The following is a 16,949-nucleotide window of genomic DNA, read 5'->3' on the forward strand; positions in this document are numbered from 1 at the left end:
TGGGGAACCATATGAGGGGCCAGGGATTAAACCCAAGTTGGTCATATGCAGGGTGAGTACCATACATTCTGTACTTAAGCCTCTGAATGTGCAAACTTTAAACACAAGTGGATAAGTTTAATCATAGTTCCACTTTTATCATAGGTCTATTTTCCCTTGGATATCCAATCTCTCAGCCTCCTTTACCTCACTGGGAAATTTGGGGTAAGAATTCTCCTTGTTATTATAACTTGAAAATTAGATAATTTTCCATACACAATTTATATACCTGCTATCTGACCTTCAGGAGGCATGTAAGGTAACTTAGACAATGGACCACTAGATGATCTTCTTAAAAAAATAACACACTGGGGCTGGAGCAACAGCATAGTAGGTAGGGCGTTTGCCTTGCATGCGACCGACCTGGGTTTGATTCCGAGCATCCCATATGGTCCCCTGAACATAGGCAGGGGTAATTCCTAAGAGCCAAGAGTAAGCCCTGTGCATTGCTAGGTGTGACTCAAAAAGGGAAAAAAAAACACATAATGAACAAGGAGAGGACAGTGACAGCGACAGTGACAAAATATAGCCTAAGACTTGAAGCAAGTTTTACAAAGTTTAAGCAAAGAGTTGCTTTACAATTTAAAACTACTAGGAGAAAATATTCCATAAGGTCTTTTCTGTCCTCACAGAGGGGAAAATTATAATCACATGGATGAATATTGGGTTCTGTGTAGTAGAATATCTGGAGGCAAGATGGCACCTGGTAATACAGTGAGAGAGTGAAAGTCTGATTGACGAGGCCAGTGTTGCTGAAACATTTACTACTATTCAGTTGGTCTGAAGTATTTCTCCACTTGTTTTTCAACTGGCATAATTGAAACTGAAACATCTGTGATTATAAAATCTCTTTAAAAGCTACCTTGTAATAATTATTTGTCCACACACACATACATTCATATCAGGTATGTATAATGCATATATTGGATGTAGATGGTTATATATGACACATATTATATATAATTTTCTGAGTTATAACTATAACTGTCATTACTTCTTAATGTAAATATTTCATTACACAATAAATATATCCTTTATTCATTATATTTGTTGAGTAAGAATATCCAATACTGGTTCACTGGGTAGGATGCAGCCTAATACCACTTCTGTCCTTGGCACAAATAATGGTCAAAAATAAAGATTTTTTTTTTCAGCAAATTAGAAGTTTGTCAGAAAAAGGTGGCTCCACATGGTAATTTTTTCAATCCTTATTACCTATATTATTTCACTTAATTTAGATCAAAACTTGGATCAAACCCAGAGTATCGCACATACAAAGTAAAGTGACTGTTTTACTACTGAGCTTCCAGGCTTCCTTTTCAAATGCATCAAAGCTGGTCACAACAGGAATAGTGGGATGAAAAGATAAGTGAGCTGGTAAGTTGTTTGCCTCACATGTGGCCCAACCATGAGAACAGAGAGCACTGTCAGGAATGATCCCTGAGCAAAGAGCAAGTCTGAACACATCTGGGCCTGGCCTAACTCACATCCCCCTTCAAAAGGGGAAAAATAAAACTAAAAGGAGGATGAATGAAAAAGGCTTAGGAAGAATCGCGGCAGCTAAGACACAGGGAGAGTAACAATAGTCATACTCATCATCAGTTATCTTTGAACCCATTGAGAAATTATCTCCCCAGAAAGAAACAGAAATCTCGGTGCAGCAGAGGTCAATAAACATCCTCAGACACTGGCAGAAGTGTTAAGTGGGCATCCTAATCAACATTATCCCTGAGATGCGTGATGGAGAGGAGGTGTGTTGGGCTGGAGTAGGGAAGGTGGGGAGTAACAGCACCAGCGTCACCCTGCAAAGCTCTCCACGAAATTCAGAAAAGTAGCCCATTAATCTAGGCAGTTCCCTGACATGCTGTAAAATACTCCATTCTCACGATACCCATAGAAGCAAGTCAGAGTCACTATTTCATGAAAGGCAAGTCTCATTCTAAACTGCACATTTAAGACACCTTAATAAATTGTTTCAGAAAAGCAGCTAGATACTTATCAACACACTTGAGCAAACCCAAAATAGGTAGAATTTAATTTGTTTAAGTATCATCCTATATTGATGTGTATTTATAGTTCATAAGCTTGCTTCATTATTTGGAAATCATTTTTAAGCATACTACTACAGAAAAAGATTAAATAGTTGCTGTTACAAAAATGTCTAGAGGTCTAATCTATCACTTGATTATATATACTTTGTGCAATCAAATCATCTTATTATACATTGAATAGAGATTTACTATGATATGGAGTAAAAACATCAAATTTATTTACATTTGAAACAAAGTAGTAAAAAAAACTTCACGGAATTAAATCAAACTTTGGGAAAAGATTTTGGTCCCATTTCTCTAAAGAGTTTTAACAAATATATGAGAAAATCTGTTCAGAGGAAATAATGTATACTATTTTCTCCAAATTATTAAAGAAAAACTATCGTAAACTATGTAGAATAGAACCTTTGTCTCAAGCCATCCTTGTTTGATAACAAGGAATGATTGTAAATGCAAAAGCCAGGATTTCAATAAGGACATTAACTTAATCTCGTAGCAGAAGATACTTCCATTCAAAATTAAGCACTAAAGAAATTTTGGAGGCTAACTTTTCCTTTTTTATTAATATAGCTTATAAAAGGATTTCATCACACTTGTGAAAGAACTATATGTCATTACCCATGGTATATTAATTCCTTTCAGTTCATTTTTCTTAACAGCCATACCAGAAACTTTATCATCTAAATTAGAATTCCTAAATGGACACTATTAAAATATTCGCGGATTTAGTCCTAAATCCTCTTCCCCGGAGGGAGCTGAGGAGCATTGCTAAACTGGAAAGCTGCGCAAAATCCCAACTCTCATTTGCAAAATTCCCTTCCATCTAGTTTTACTTTGAAGCTCCTGAGACTCAGATTCGACCCTAGGACACCGACAAAACACTTCAAACGCAGTCAAGTTACCTTAGCAGGACACAGTGCTCTGGATTACTAACAAGGTAAAATGAGAAAGGAAGATGCTTTAGCTTTTCTTTTCCTCTCTTTTAACGCCAGGCAGCACACTTCTATTTCCAAAGAAGTTCCCCTGAAATAGCATGATTTCCAATGCTGGCTTTGCTTCTTGGACACTTGCTTGGAAACTCAGCCTGTCTTCCAGACACACACACAGTCACTTGCTGCAGTGCAGAATGTCAGTTTAGTCAGTTCGAACTTTCAATGCAGAAATTCAGTGCCTTGCAGTCCCCGGCACGGAGCACGGGGGCACTTACCTTAATTGCAATATTCTCTGGGAACGCGGTGAGAAATCAGCCAAATGGAGCGAGCGAGACCACCGGGGTGGGGAGAGGGAAGTTTTCAATCAACACCTTCCAAGGAGCCGCATGCTGCGCTGCTCTTTCCTGTGGATGCTCAGCCCCGCGCTGTCTAGGAGGACAAAAAAAGAGATGCTGAAATCCTCTGAGCTTCCCGGGAGTCAATGAGGACTGAGAGAGAGACCCGACGCCCTGAGCCTGCTGCATTCGGAGACTCCCTAAGTGCTGTGATAGGCTCCTGCCAGGTCCCCGGAGCTGGGCGATGATCATTGACCTGATTAGCAAGGCACACTCCCTGCGCACATGGAACCGACGCGCGGGCCGGCCGGGGGCCCCTGGGCACAGGGACCTGCACCCGGGCCATGGGGGAAGCGTGTCTTTGGCAGCTCAGGGCACGGACCACACAAGGCAGACTGGCATTTGCGGAGAGATGAGCCATCGGGTTCAGCCACTCAGGGGCTTAAACCCAGGGGCTTATCTCCTGCTGTTTTACAAGGTGCATTTGTGTTAGAGAGCAGGGATGGGCAGACAATTAACGGGCTGGTCCAGCTGATGGGGATGACAGGAAAATGCGTAAAGCAAGGTGATGAGAGAGAGTGGCGCGTGTCTCAGCCCTGAGCCTGATACATACTTCAATCTCTGGATAAGTGAAAGGCATTTAAAGGTCTATCAGAGCCCTCTAGAGTGTTACTCTTTCTGATTCATATGCATACATGTGTACATATGTATACATATATATGCGTATATACATACATACTAGATAAGCATGTTTGCCAGGTTTTACACACACACAGCACTGAAACCAAACACCAAATCCTGGGAGCAATGTTCTGTTGCTGGTGTAGTTTTTCAATTACTTTAAATTAGCATCACATCACGCAAAAAGTTTGTGTTATGCCATTAACCTGAGTAACAGAATATATATATATATATATATACATATATATATATATATATAGAATTAACCCCTAACTGAATCAGTTCTTTTATTTGCTGCCGGGACACTGCTTCTTTTTAAAAGCAGGAAGCAAGGTGTAAGAAGATGAGAAATTTCCAACAGCTTTTCTAATCTATGTGCAGATGCCATTAACAACCTGCTGTTCCCATCCAATGATCGCCTGAGAAGCTTTGCAACATCAAAAGGTACCAAGTCCACCCCTCCCCCTTCCAGAGTTCTATATCTTTCCAAAAAGGTCTCAGGACTAAATGGTACAGCCCCAAATGGGTAATTTTTGACAGCTCTCACATCTACAAGAGAAAAATTTCTACTAATATAAAATGAACAGATTAAAAAACAGTCATTTGCATGCCATGCGGGTGAGAAAAATCTCATTGCCAGGGAGAAAACTGACAAATGTCCCCTCACACAGATATTGTGTGAGAGTCGCACCATTTCTAAGTTTCCAAGTAGGTCTCACTTGGGACATATGGCATTCCCTTGGGATGTGTGTGTGTGCATGTGTGTGTGTGGTGTGTGTGGGGGGGGCGCTGAGAAAGAGAGAGGGTTTAAATTTGGGCAAACCCCACATTTCAATAGAAGAAAGCTTGAAACATATTTAAAGATAGTTTTTCATATTTATTTCCAACCTTATAACAATAACTAATATTTTAAATTAAAATAGGATTCATTGGATAAAAGAATTTCTGAAACTGAGGTGTTGGCAGATACTTCAACTTAAAAGATGAGCTCTTGTCCACCTCAGGAGGGCTGAGTTGTTCCAGACAGATCAGGTCTCTTGCTCCCTCAGCTGGTGGAGGGGAGAGAGACCAATTGAGCGAACACACTGAGATTCATTTTGATGCTGCTAAGCAGAAAACCCATTATTCAAGTGGAGATTGGCACTTGTTCTAGTAAGAAAAAAAATTTTAAAAAATGATGAAGAAGAAGATGCTTCAATAAGATTATGTACTTGAGTAAGTACTGTAAACAAGAACTATAACTTTTAAAATCTTCTATACAAGTACAATTTGTTACAACAACTCTCATTTGTAATGGAGTATCTGTTGGATGGCCAGGGTGCTGAAGTTTAGAGGATTAAACAGTAAACAGTAAATATCTGTTGGGCTTAGCCTCGCTTTGAATTCAACTAACATGCTTGTCACCTTACAATATTTTAAAAGTATTTAATTCTGTGATTGTTTTTATTTCTAGCAATATGGTTACCTGCTAAAACAAAGGCACACTAAATTGCCTTGGGGTCAGTGACTTTCTTTTATCTAGAAAGCCCAAACAGCATCAGATTACAGTGTTGATACTTCTAGATGTCTATTATACTTGTTTCTAAAAATCCAAGAGTTTTTGATTTCAACTTTTTCTTTCTAACAGTGTATGAATCTATACACTGGTATTTTTTTAAAAATCTATATTAAACAGATAAATGATAAATAATTTCATATGGAATGACACGTATGATGAGCAAAGCAAAATAATGGTATATTATTGAGTGTGGAAATGACTATTTATTGTCCTATATATTAGTTTAACTGTAGTTATTGTCCATGAAGGCTTAGAACAATCCTATTTAGTGGGAAGTATTATCTTTTCAATATTTTTATTACCTAATCTAAAGCTTTAAGAAGTTAAGTAAATCTGCCTCTGCCACAGAACTCAATGCAGAGCAAACTGGAATTGCAAATTCAGGTCATTTTAATTGTAAAATGAACTATATGCTTAGAAATTTCAAAACATTAAAATCAACAAAAGTATTATTCCCTTTAAACAGGATTTGGAAAAAAAATATTTTTGGAGGGCTAGAGATACAGTACAGAGGGTCACGTACTGCATGCATTACATGCAGCTGACCAAGATTCCTTTTCCTGCCCTATTCATGATCCCGTGAGCTCTACCAAGGAAGATTCCTGAGCACAGGAGTGAGGCCTAAGTACAGACAGGTTTGAACCTCCTCTTCAAAAGTCTTACTGTTATTTGCAAAACACAATTTGTATCCTTAAATATCTGGTTTTGTGATTTATAAACATTATACTATAATCTTTTAATCTCAATTGACATAAATGTTTTGATAAAAATTAAAATTTAATATTTAGCTATATTTGCCCAAAATTTATATGGAACTTGCAAATAGTAGAATTTCTTTACATACAGTGGGAATTAAAAGTGTTTCATTTATGCAGCTGCTTCCTCTTCTTCCTCAAATATTGTAATTATGTTTTTAAAGAAGAAATGTCATTATTTTACTTGATACCTATTGTAAGAACACTTACAAAAATATATTAAGTCAAAGTCACAATGATTCCTGGCATCTTAGTCCTCTAAAAATTTATATAATATGAAAGCTCAAAAGAACCTCAGAGATGAAAACAATGTGTTTTTTTAAAATTTTATCTTAACATTGTATAAATCTCATGAATCCTATCTATTTCATATGTTCTGCTGAAATATTTACAGTCATATTCATAGTCTTAAACAATGCAGTGATCACACTTTTTCGAGACTCCCAATAAAACTTCTCTCTAAAAATGGTGATGGGCCAGAGAGATAGGACAAAGGCAGTGTACAGGCTTTGCATCCCAGAAGATTGGGTTTGAGCCTGGACTCTGCATGGTCCCCAGTAAACTGATTATCAACAGGAGGAAACCTGAACACAAAGTCAGGAGAGGTGACCTACCAATACTGTCATTGTGACAACAAAACCAAGATGAAAGGAAAGTCAAAAAGTCTTTGTTTTGTTAGTTTGGGGGGCACACCTGGCAGTGTTTCTATGTATACCTGTCTCTCAGCTCAGAGACCATTCTAATAGTGTTTTGGAGACCAAATGTGGTGCCAGGGATCAAACATGACTCAACCGTTTGCAAAGTCACAACCTACCCTCTGGACTATCTCTCTAGCCTCTACATTCTGAATCAATTGATAGAGCTAGTGAAATTATGTATCTGCACTATTTTCCTTTTCTGGTCAGGCAGATACTCTGTGTACTAGAGAATGTGCATTGTATGCAGCATTTCCTGATTTGGTTCCCAGCACTAGATTCCCAGAGCCCCAGAAATGCGAGGAGTGACCGCTTCCAGCAGTAAAGCACTAGCACAGAGTCAAAACTAAGCTCCTGAGTAGTGTGGTGGTACACTTTTTTTAATTAAAAAGAAACAACCATGACTCATTAACTTCTCTTTTATGAAAATCTCTACCAATGATCTCATCTCATTTTTACAAAAATTATTGAAAATTTTTAGAATATTTTTAAACAATGGTAAAAAGATGAGAACGCTATTCAGGTCTCCCAAAGAAGAATAGAAAGAGCTATGCTTGGAATATCACGTTTCACTCAAATGAGAGAAAGAATCCAGAGTTCTGACATCCGTCGATGATCAAGAATCAGGGACGCTGTCTCATTTGCCAAGGTGTCAAAAATCAGATGGGCTGGTCACGTAATGAGATTTAAAGATGACCGTTGGACTAGAGCTGTTACTGATTGGATTCCACGGGATGTCAAAAGACCGCGTGGCCGCCCACCTACCAGATGGTCAGACTTCTTCATCAAGATCATGAACGATCGGTTTGAGGCCCTTCATGCTCCCGGAGAGAACAGATGTCATTGGGCTATACTAGCACGCAACAGGGACAAATGGAGACGTTACTGGCGCCCGCTCGAGCAAATCGACGACTAACGGGAAGTTAAGTGATTAAGTGAATGGAAAACTAATAAAACACCAAATTAGAAATGTCAAGAGCAAGCTACTGTCCTTTGGTCTTTTATTATTTTGATTTTTTATTGAATCACTTAGTCACAAGGCTTTTGTGATCGAGTTTCAGTCATACAATATTCCAACACCCATCCCTCCACCAGTGTAGAATTCTGATCCCCAATGCCCCCACTATTCCTTCTGCCATCCCCCATACCCGCACTCAGCTGCCTCTATGGCAAGCACTTTCTTCTTCTTTCTTGTCCTTCTTGTCCTTCTTGTCCTTCTTTTCCTTCTCCTCCTCCTCCTCCTCCTCCTCCTCCTCCTCCTCCTCCTCCTCCTTCTCCTTCTCCTTCTTCTTCTCCTTCTTCTCCTCCTCCTCCTCCTTCTCCTTCTCCTCCTCCTCCTCTTTCTCCTTCTCCTCCTCCTCCTCCTCCTCCTCCTTCTCCTTCTCCTTCTTCTTCCTCCTCTTCCTTCTTCTTTTTCCCTTCTTCCTCTCCTTTTGAGTACTATGGTTTGCAATACAAATACCGAGAGACCATCATGTTTGGTCTTTTACTCTCAGTAAGTACACATCTTCCGTGCAGAGCATTTCCTTCCAACCATCGTTGTCATATGGTAACTTCTCTATTCCAACTACCCTCTCCCCCAGCTCCAAGGTAGGCTTCCAAGAGGAGTGGGCGATTCATCCTGACCCTTGTTTCTACTGAAAAACCTTTAACTTCTTTTCTAGACAAGGCTTATGTGTCTCCATCAAGTTTTTTGTGTTTGTCTGAACTTTGTTGTAGTGAATAAAGATAACAAGACTCAACTGAATTGTTACCTAAATAGAAACCACTAGTTAATTGGATTTGTTCTGAAGGGTGCTGAAATTCAAAGAATTACAAAAGGCAGATTGCTTATAATGGAGGCAGGAGTGGAGAAAGAATGCAGGGGTTAAGTCTTATGTAGATTAACTCTAAAAGCCAATGGTCTCCATATAGGGCACTGTATGGTCCCTCGAATCACAGAACTGAAAAGAATAAAGAAGCATCACTCAGTGTGACCACAAACCTCCCAAATAAAGTCATCAATAATTGGGATTCTTTTTTACAAAAGTGTTCCTGGGATTTTCTTTTGTTTTGTCTTGTTTTGTTTGCTTCATTTTACTTTAGGGTCACACTTAGCCCTGCTCAGGACTTACTCCTGGCTTTGCACTCAGAGATCAGTCACTCATGGAGGGACTGCGGGGACCATATGGGGTGCTGGGGATTGAACCAGGGTGCCTCCCCAAAACCTTGTAATAGCTCTCCTTTGGGAGCAAAGGTTCTTGTTCTGGAAGAGCAGAAATTTACCTGCTTTTCTTAACCTTAACTTTGTTATTCTAAGAGAGTAGTTTATGTATTCGTCTTCCAACACAAGAATCTCATTTTGCTTACCAGTTAACTAACTCTACTTTCAAATATCACCTCTACAAATTTTTGAGGTGATTTAGTTAACCAGAAGAAAATAAATCTCAAACACTGGGACTGTTTTAAATAGTAAAAAATTGAAACATGTTAATTATCAAACATCCAGTCCTAAAAGGCACAAACTGAACTTTCAGCAGCAGTGGCAAACTCATACTAAGATATGAATGTATGCTCAATCCTACTAATCTCTTCTATTAGACACAGTCCTGCTTATGCATAAGTGTTGAAAGGTGTGACTCAACTTTTGACCTTTAAGGTATGACATTTTATATTTTTCTTGCTGACTCCACTGATACACACTCATAATTCTTGAAACAATACAAACATCCGGGTATAAAGAAACAATGCAGTGTAACAGAAAATTTTGACTATGACCTGAATTAAGATTTATAACCCCAGTTTTATAGACTTGAGCTCATTAAAAAGATTACAATAAATAATTTATTTGGAAGTGAAAGAAAATTAAACAAGATTATCTGTAATCTTATTAGATTTTAGTCAGCGATACAATTATATTTCATTGGCAATTTATGGTTTCAACTTAATTCAGAAATAATTGTAAGACAGTCAAGAAGAAGTAAGCAAGTAAACTTTTTCTCCCCTTTCTCACTTATCACGTCTCTAAAATTTTATTTTATAAACCACATCATGGCATGAATATTTTGGTTAGATAGTTCAAGGATTTTAAGAAGCAGATATGATTCACTGCTTTGAAATTACAGATTGAATAAATAAAACAATTGCTACAGTGAAGAATATTTTTTATTTTTTAAAGTAACTATAATACATTCTTTTTAAAGGACACTGTTGCTACATTACACTTGGAATGGGTCATTAGCTTTCTTTACTGTCCTGGTCAGTGAAAAAGTGAAAGATGGTTTAATTAAAATGATTGAAAATTAACTTAAACTCGGGAGAACAAATAAAAAATGAGTGTATAATATTCATATATTTGTTTCTTTTAAACCCACATTTTCATTTTAGCAGGCAGTTACTTTAAAATAACCAAAAAAAGCACAGTGCATTATTAAAAAAAAGAAGTGGCTTTCAGGAGAGATAATTGCTTGGCATTTACCCCTTTCCTGTTGGCTCTTCCCCCTTATATTTTCATCTTTTATATATTAATAATATATGTAAAAATAAAATAAATAATATATAAAACTGAGACTATTAAATTCAATTTATACCAAATTCACTCAAAACTACTGAAAATTAGCCTTAATACATATGAAATGTAAACCATACATTTCAACAATGATTTAAAACAATTTAGTGAACAAATACACACAAAAAGAAGGATATAAAACTTTAAATGGATATAGCTTAATGGTATGATGGTTGAATAGGCAAAATTTACTTTTTTATTGAGAAAACTTTTTATCTTTTTTTTAAGTCAGAAAAGGGAACAAGAGAGTAAGGATAAAGTTAGGAAATGTTGAAATTTCTGGAAAAGTAGAGTTATACATAGCATCAAACTTGTTATTCATCCAATCTCAGGACTAAATTCTATTCTAATTTAGATGGATTCATCAATGTGAATCCTCATAATCATAATTGTTTATAGTCTTTCCTATCATTAATACCTATTAGCATAATAAGTAAAAGTTTTAATTGCAAGAAATAGTAACTTTGTAGACGGAAATGTTGAGGAATAAGCAATGGTGCAGCCACTTTACAAAACATTCAGAATTTCTTGTAATAGTTTAACAGACAACATGATGGCATATAACATTATATGCCATCCAGGGTTCAGTACTTGGTATCACATGGTTCCCAGAACATTGCCAGCTGCAGTCCTGGAGGTCAGGAGTGATCACCACTGGGTGTGGTCCTGAGAACTTCCAGCACTGCAGGAACTGACCAGCAGCCCATCTTCAGAACCTTGCAGTGAACTGCTAATCCATTAGCTGAGAATCCCAGGAGGGGCGGGGCTACTTAGGGCTTCTAAGCATGTTTAGGAATCACACCCACACTTTCCAAAAAAAAAATAAATAAATATAAAACAAATAGTTTGCAATGCAAATCTCCCCATCCAAAATATGTATATCAACTAACAAAAATCATTCATTGAATAAAATGCTTGTATACAAAAATTGATTTTTTTCACAGCAAAAAACGCAAACAAACAAACAAACAAAAAAACCATAACTGGAAACAGTTCAGCTTCCATCAAAAGTTAAATGACTAAGTGGTGAATACTATTCACTAAGTAAAAGTAACTGTAGAGTACCTGGAGAGATAGTACAGTGACGAAGGGACTTGCTTACCCCCAGAGAGCAGAGCAGAGAGGGTGTTTGCCTTGCACACAGTACACTGAGTTCATCTTCTTCATTCCATACAGTGCCTTGAGGCTCCTCTGCCCCTTGCCTCCCACTTCAGTCCATTAGTGATTCTTAAGTGCAGAGCCAGGAATAGGTCCTGAGCACTGATGGGTGTTTCTGGATGTCCCACCCACATCCAAACATCTCCCTTCTCAAAAGAGGCACTCGCCTGCTATACGGCCAACTCAGTTCAATGCCCCTCAGTGAGAGAACGGTCCCCTGTGAAGCTCCAGGAGTTGCTCTTAGCACAGAGTCAAGAGGAAGCTCTGAACAGCAAAAATAAAAATAAGCAAAAGGAACAATAAAGCATTTCAAAATCGTGCTCAAAGTTTGTGATAATCACTGAAAAAATGCAAACCTAGTATAGAATTGCAGTCATATAAAATTCAAAAATATGGAAATTGAAGCGTATGCTTTATGTGACAGAAGGCAGACAAGTTGTTGATGGAGAATGGAGAAAGAAATCAATTATAGCAAAAGGATACAAGAACATTTTTCAAATGATGAAAACTTCAGTATGTAGATTTGGGTGGTGGTTTTCCAGATGTAATTACCAAAAATTTTCTAGCTTATATCTGTCATACATGAGTTTTATTTAATGTTGTACCTCAATATAGTTATAAAAATATATCATTTTTCTTGTTTTCTTTCAGTAAAAGTACTGTAAACAGTTTACTCATTAATATATACCTAATAATATAATAATCAATAGAGCTTTCAACTTATTTCCTATTTGCTATAGAAACCATATAAATGGTGGAATAAAATCCCTCTGTCTATTCCTCTTAATATTTATTAAATTCTGTAAAGCATTGTCCACTTTTGAGAGAACTTTAAATTTAATGTCTAGTAGCTTTCCAGATAATAGTTCAGTCAAATTTTATATAGGGAAATAAAGTTTCATTCCATTTAAGACAATGACTAGAATGACATGTTTAATTATCTCTTGATACACATATATTATTATTCATTTGTTTCTAATAATTCTCTTTTGGAAGGTCACACAACTAGCATATTTGTATCTCTGCACTCAGGGATCACTTCTGGTGGTGCTGAGGGGGGCGGGCATTGGGAAAATGACCATACACAATACTGGGTGTTACACCTGGGTCAGCCATGTGCAAGGCAAGCACTCTACCTCCTGTACTATTACTCTGGTTCTTATTTATAATTTTTTAAATGTCTATAGAATTCTGACCATAGAACAGTCTTAAGCATTTTGGCTGCAGCAATAATTATACATTAAAGAAAAATAACTTGCTTTTTTTAATAACTTAATTTGTTGTCCTGCAGAAAAAATATTGTATATAGCATCCCACCCCGTGGCTCTGTGGCAGAAATCTTCCTTTGTACTCTCTGTCTCTCTACTTTAGGCATCATGGTTTCCAATGCAGATACTGAGAGGCCATCATGTTTGGCCCTTAGTTTTCCTGATTTGTTCTGGTATTGGTACTTGACCTCCAATCATCTACATAATTACAGGTCTGTCAGTTTAGGTAGCAGTATAACTGGGAAGTATTCTTAATTACTATCCTGTATCCAGCAATTTTGATATAAGTCATAAACTGTAAACTAAAGAAAGATGGTTGCTATACTCAATACATTAACTATAACAGAATAGTTAATATACAATATGAAACAAAACTAGGAAGCAGAGTAATTGACCATATATAAAGGAACAAAATAAAAACCTGGGGAGGAGTGTTAATGTAGTGTAACAGAATACGCTGACTGAAGAGTTTAAAACAATAATCATAAGATTAATTTTATATATATATGTGTGTGTATGTATATATACTATGTTAGAAATTGTGTATTAATATATTACATGTATTATATATAATATGATAGTATCATTATATATTATATAATTCTAACAACACTGGAGTGATATTATGTATAATTCTAGTAACACAATTTTAAAAGAAATCAGAAACCCGAAAACTAATAAAGGTATAACAAGAATAGGAAAACTTTTGAAAACTTCAAATGAAATTACAGACATTTTAAAATAGAGTAGCTGAGCTAAGGAATGTAAATGATACAATAAATGTGTTTAACAGTGTAGAAGTAGTCAGTGAATTGGAAAGTATGACAGTAGAACACCCCAAATATAACAGCAGTAGAAAAAAAGAATTGTAAGCTGCAAAAGCCTTTCATGACTTGATCAAGAGGAACAAATCATGTTACAAGGCTCCAAGAAGAAACAGACAAATCTGATAAATTCTCTACTTTGGGAAAGGCTCTAACCAATTAAACACAAAACATTCAAAATCCAAAATAAAATTAGTTTCAAATTTTAATTAAATGAAGTTTGCTATATACAATTTAATATGAGTGACAGAAGTTGTACTTTCAGTTTCTCTCCATTCTCTTATATCAAGGTAGTTATGTGAGTGAAAAAAATGTAGGAAATCAATTTCACTTTCATTGAAAATCATGGCCACCATTATATAGGTCTATGGTTTCTAGGGCTAACTTACAAATGGTTTTGGTAATAGAAAAACATTGCACATGACTTCTTATTTTCTTCTTTGAGTGAGCTCTGAGCTTTTTTTGGTATATTAATCTGAGATTCGTATTGGTTTTGGGCAAACAGACAAAAACTAGTTTAGTTTTTAGAGCGATAGCACAGCAGTTGGGCGTTTGCCTTGCACGCAGCCAACGTGGCTGACCGGAGTTCGATTCCTCCGCCCCTCTCGGAGAGCCTGGCAAGCTACCGAGAGTATCTCGCCCGCACAGCAGAGCCTGGCAAGCTCCCCGTGACGTATTCGATATGCCTAACACAGTAACAACAAAGTCTCCAATGGAGACGTTACTGGGCCCGCTCGAGCAAATCGATGAACAACGGGAGGACCGTGACCGTGACTCTTATAAAACATTAAACACATAAAGTTTAGTAAACAGTAACAAGGAACGCGTATTTTTTTCCCACTTTTTGGGTAACACCTGTTGATGCTCAGGTGTTACTCCTGGCTCTGCACTCAGGAATTACTCCTAGAGGTGCTCAGAGGACCATATGAGCTGCTGGGACTCACATCCGGGTCAGCCATGTGCAAGGCAAACGCCCTACCCACTGTGCTATCACTCCAGCCCTAAGGGACACTTTTGAGTCAATCAGCCTATTTCGTTAGTTATCAGTATTTGATACTGCTTTCTCTAAATTCTATCACTTTGCTCTCATGTTTCAGCTCAGAAAATTTGAAAAAAAAATAACTTAGATATTATTTCACCTGCAAATATTTTAGCAATATTGTGCAACTCAATTTTTACCTTTGAATTGAATGCATGTTACTTCTGCTGGTAGAATTTTTTTTTTATTTTTAATTTCAGGCTTCACAAATAAGTCAGATGGTCATAATACCAAATTGTATTTCAGAAGTTACTAACGTCATGTCCCAGTGAGTCCTACTGGGAATGACTAAGAACAACTTCTCAAAATATTACAAAGCAAAAAAAAAAAAAATGGCTGTCACTCATTTGATCAAGAAAACATCAATAGTCCCCAATTTTTGACTGAATAAGATGCCATAATAATTTTTTCTTGATATGCCTTTGAATGTATTTCTCACCATTTTTGAAGGTAAACCTGGTCTCTATTATCCAAATCTAATTCCCCAGTCTCTAGAATTTTCTAACTCATAGAATTGTACCACTGTTTTACAAATTTCAACACTAGTGTTTATTATAAAAGAACCTGTACTGTTTTGTAGTTCAGTTGTTAAGGTTAGTAGCAGATCAAAAAATAGTAGTATACAGTACTCTTACAAAAAAAGAAGTAGTATATACCCAGCAAATATTTGGTGGACACAGCATAAAATCCTATTGAACAAATATGCATGTGTGTGTGTGTGTGTGTGTGTGTGTGCGCGCGCACATGTGTGTGTGACAGTCATGCATTTATCTGCTTATCATCATACTGTTCTATTTAAAAGCAACACAGAAAAATCTTAGGGCAATCCAAATTCCAGATGTTTCAGTTTTGCTTAGAAACTTGAAAAGCTATCGCCATACAAGAAGTATTTCATTCAGAGGAGTTCTCTCAAAAGAACTTCAAAACAAAGCCCATTTATCTTTATCACGTAGTGTTACTTCTTTATCGAAAGAGCAAGATTTAAGTTCTTGATTACTAATGGAGAAAACAGTCATTTTAGAAGCATGTTTTTGTTAAAGTCATATTTCATAATGATAGGCCAACTTTATAATTTAATTAAACATTCTCCACTGAGTATATTCTCTTCTAAAAGATGAGTTTTCATTTTATGTGATTGTCATTTTATGGTTTGTTAGTCTACTAATTTTAGACTCAGTAATAATTATATTTTAAAATTATTGTTTAATATTTTCAGTCAATTCTTCCAAATTGTATATTTATAACTAAAGCTATATTTTATTCATGGCAAAAGACAAAAGTTCATAGTTACATGAATGACTATTATAAACTGAATTGCTATACTCTATTTTGATTAGTTTTAAGAAAAAAACTACATGATTATAAAATTCATCCTAAAGTAATATTATTTAATGATTATTTTTACTTTTTTTTAAAAAAATTGAGACATAAATGGTTGTGTTCAGGGGTCCAATGGTGACTAGGGCACCATGTGCTGACTGGGATAAAAGCAAGCTTCCTGTACACTAAGTATTCTCTGAGAACGTAGAACTATCCAACCATAAATCATTTTATTTCTAATTTTTAGATTAGACCCAGTGGTGCTAGGGGACCACTCACTGTGGGACTGAGGGAAATATGTTTACCTGACATGTAACTCAGGCCTCTTGCCACAGACTGTGCTCAAGACATTGAACCATTTCTCTGGGAAACAAAAAAATAGTGTATAAAAACTCAACTATGAACCAAAGGAGCAACCATTTAAAAATAACTTGAAGTTACTCCAATCTATCAGACGTTACTATGACACAAACTTTGTTTTCCTGCCAATAGTTTCTTTTTATTCACGGTCACGATCCTCCCGTTGGTTCATCAATTTGCTCAAGCGGGCCCAGTAATGTCTCCATTGTGACACTTGTTACTGAGTTTGGCATATTGAATATGTCACAGGTAGCTTTTCAGGTTTTTCCGTGTGGGTGAGATACTCTCGGTAGCTTGCCGAGCTCTCTGAGAGGGGCGGAGGAATAGAACTCAGGATGGCCATATTAGCTCTGTGCAAGGCAAACGCCCTACCACTATGCTATCACT

General features: G+C 36.7%; 1 protein-coding gene and 1 long non-coding RNA gene across 2 annotated transcripts in view; both read right to left on the reverse strand.

Moving 5' to 3' along the window:
- The window catches only part of CDH12 (cadherin 12), a 436,383-nt gene extending 433,032 nt beyond the window's left edge, over nt 1-3,351 (reverse strand). The window contains exon 1 of the mRNA XM_056108950.1: nt 3,298-3,351. The gene's annotated coding sequence lies outside the window, so the exon portion shown is untranslated. The remainder of the gene's footprint in view (nt 1-3,297) is intronic.
- A 15-nt stretch (nt 3,352-3,366) lies between these two features.
- Nucleotides 3,367-16,949, reverse strand: part of LOC130018151 (uncharacterized) — a 636,014-nt gene continuing 622,431 nt past the window's right edge. The window contains exon 3 of the long non-coding RNA XR_008791486.1: nt 3,367-3,451. This is a non-coding gene — a long non-coding RNA (uncharacterized LOC130018151). The remainder of the gene's footprint in view (nt 3,452-16,949) is intronic.

This window comes from Sorex fumeus, unplaced genomic scaffold, assembly GCF_029834395.1.
Source record: "Sorex fumeus unplaced genomic scaffold, SorFum_2.1 ptg000240l, whole genome shotgun sequence".
NCBI lineage: Eukaryota > Metazoa > Chordata > Mammalia > Eulipotyphla > Soricidae > Sorex > Sorex fumeus.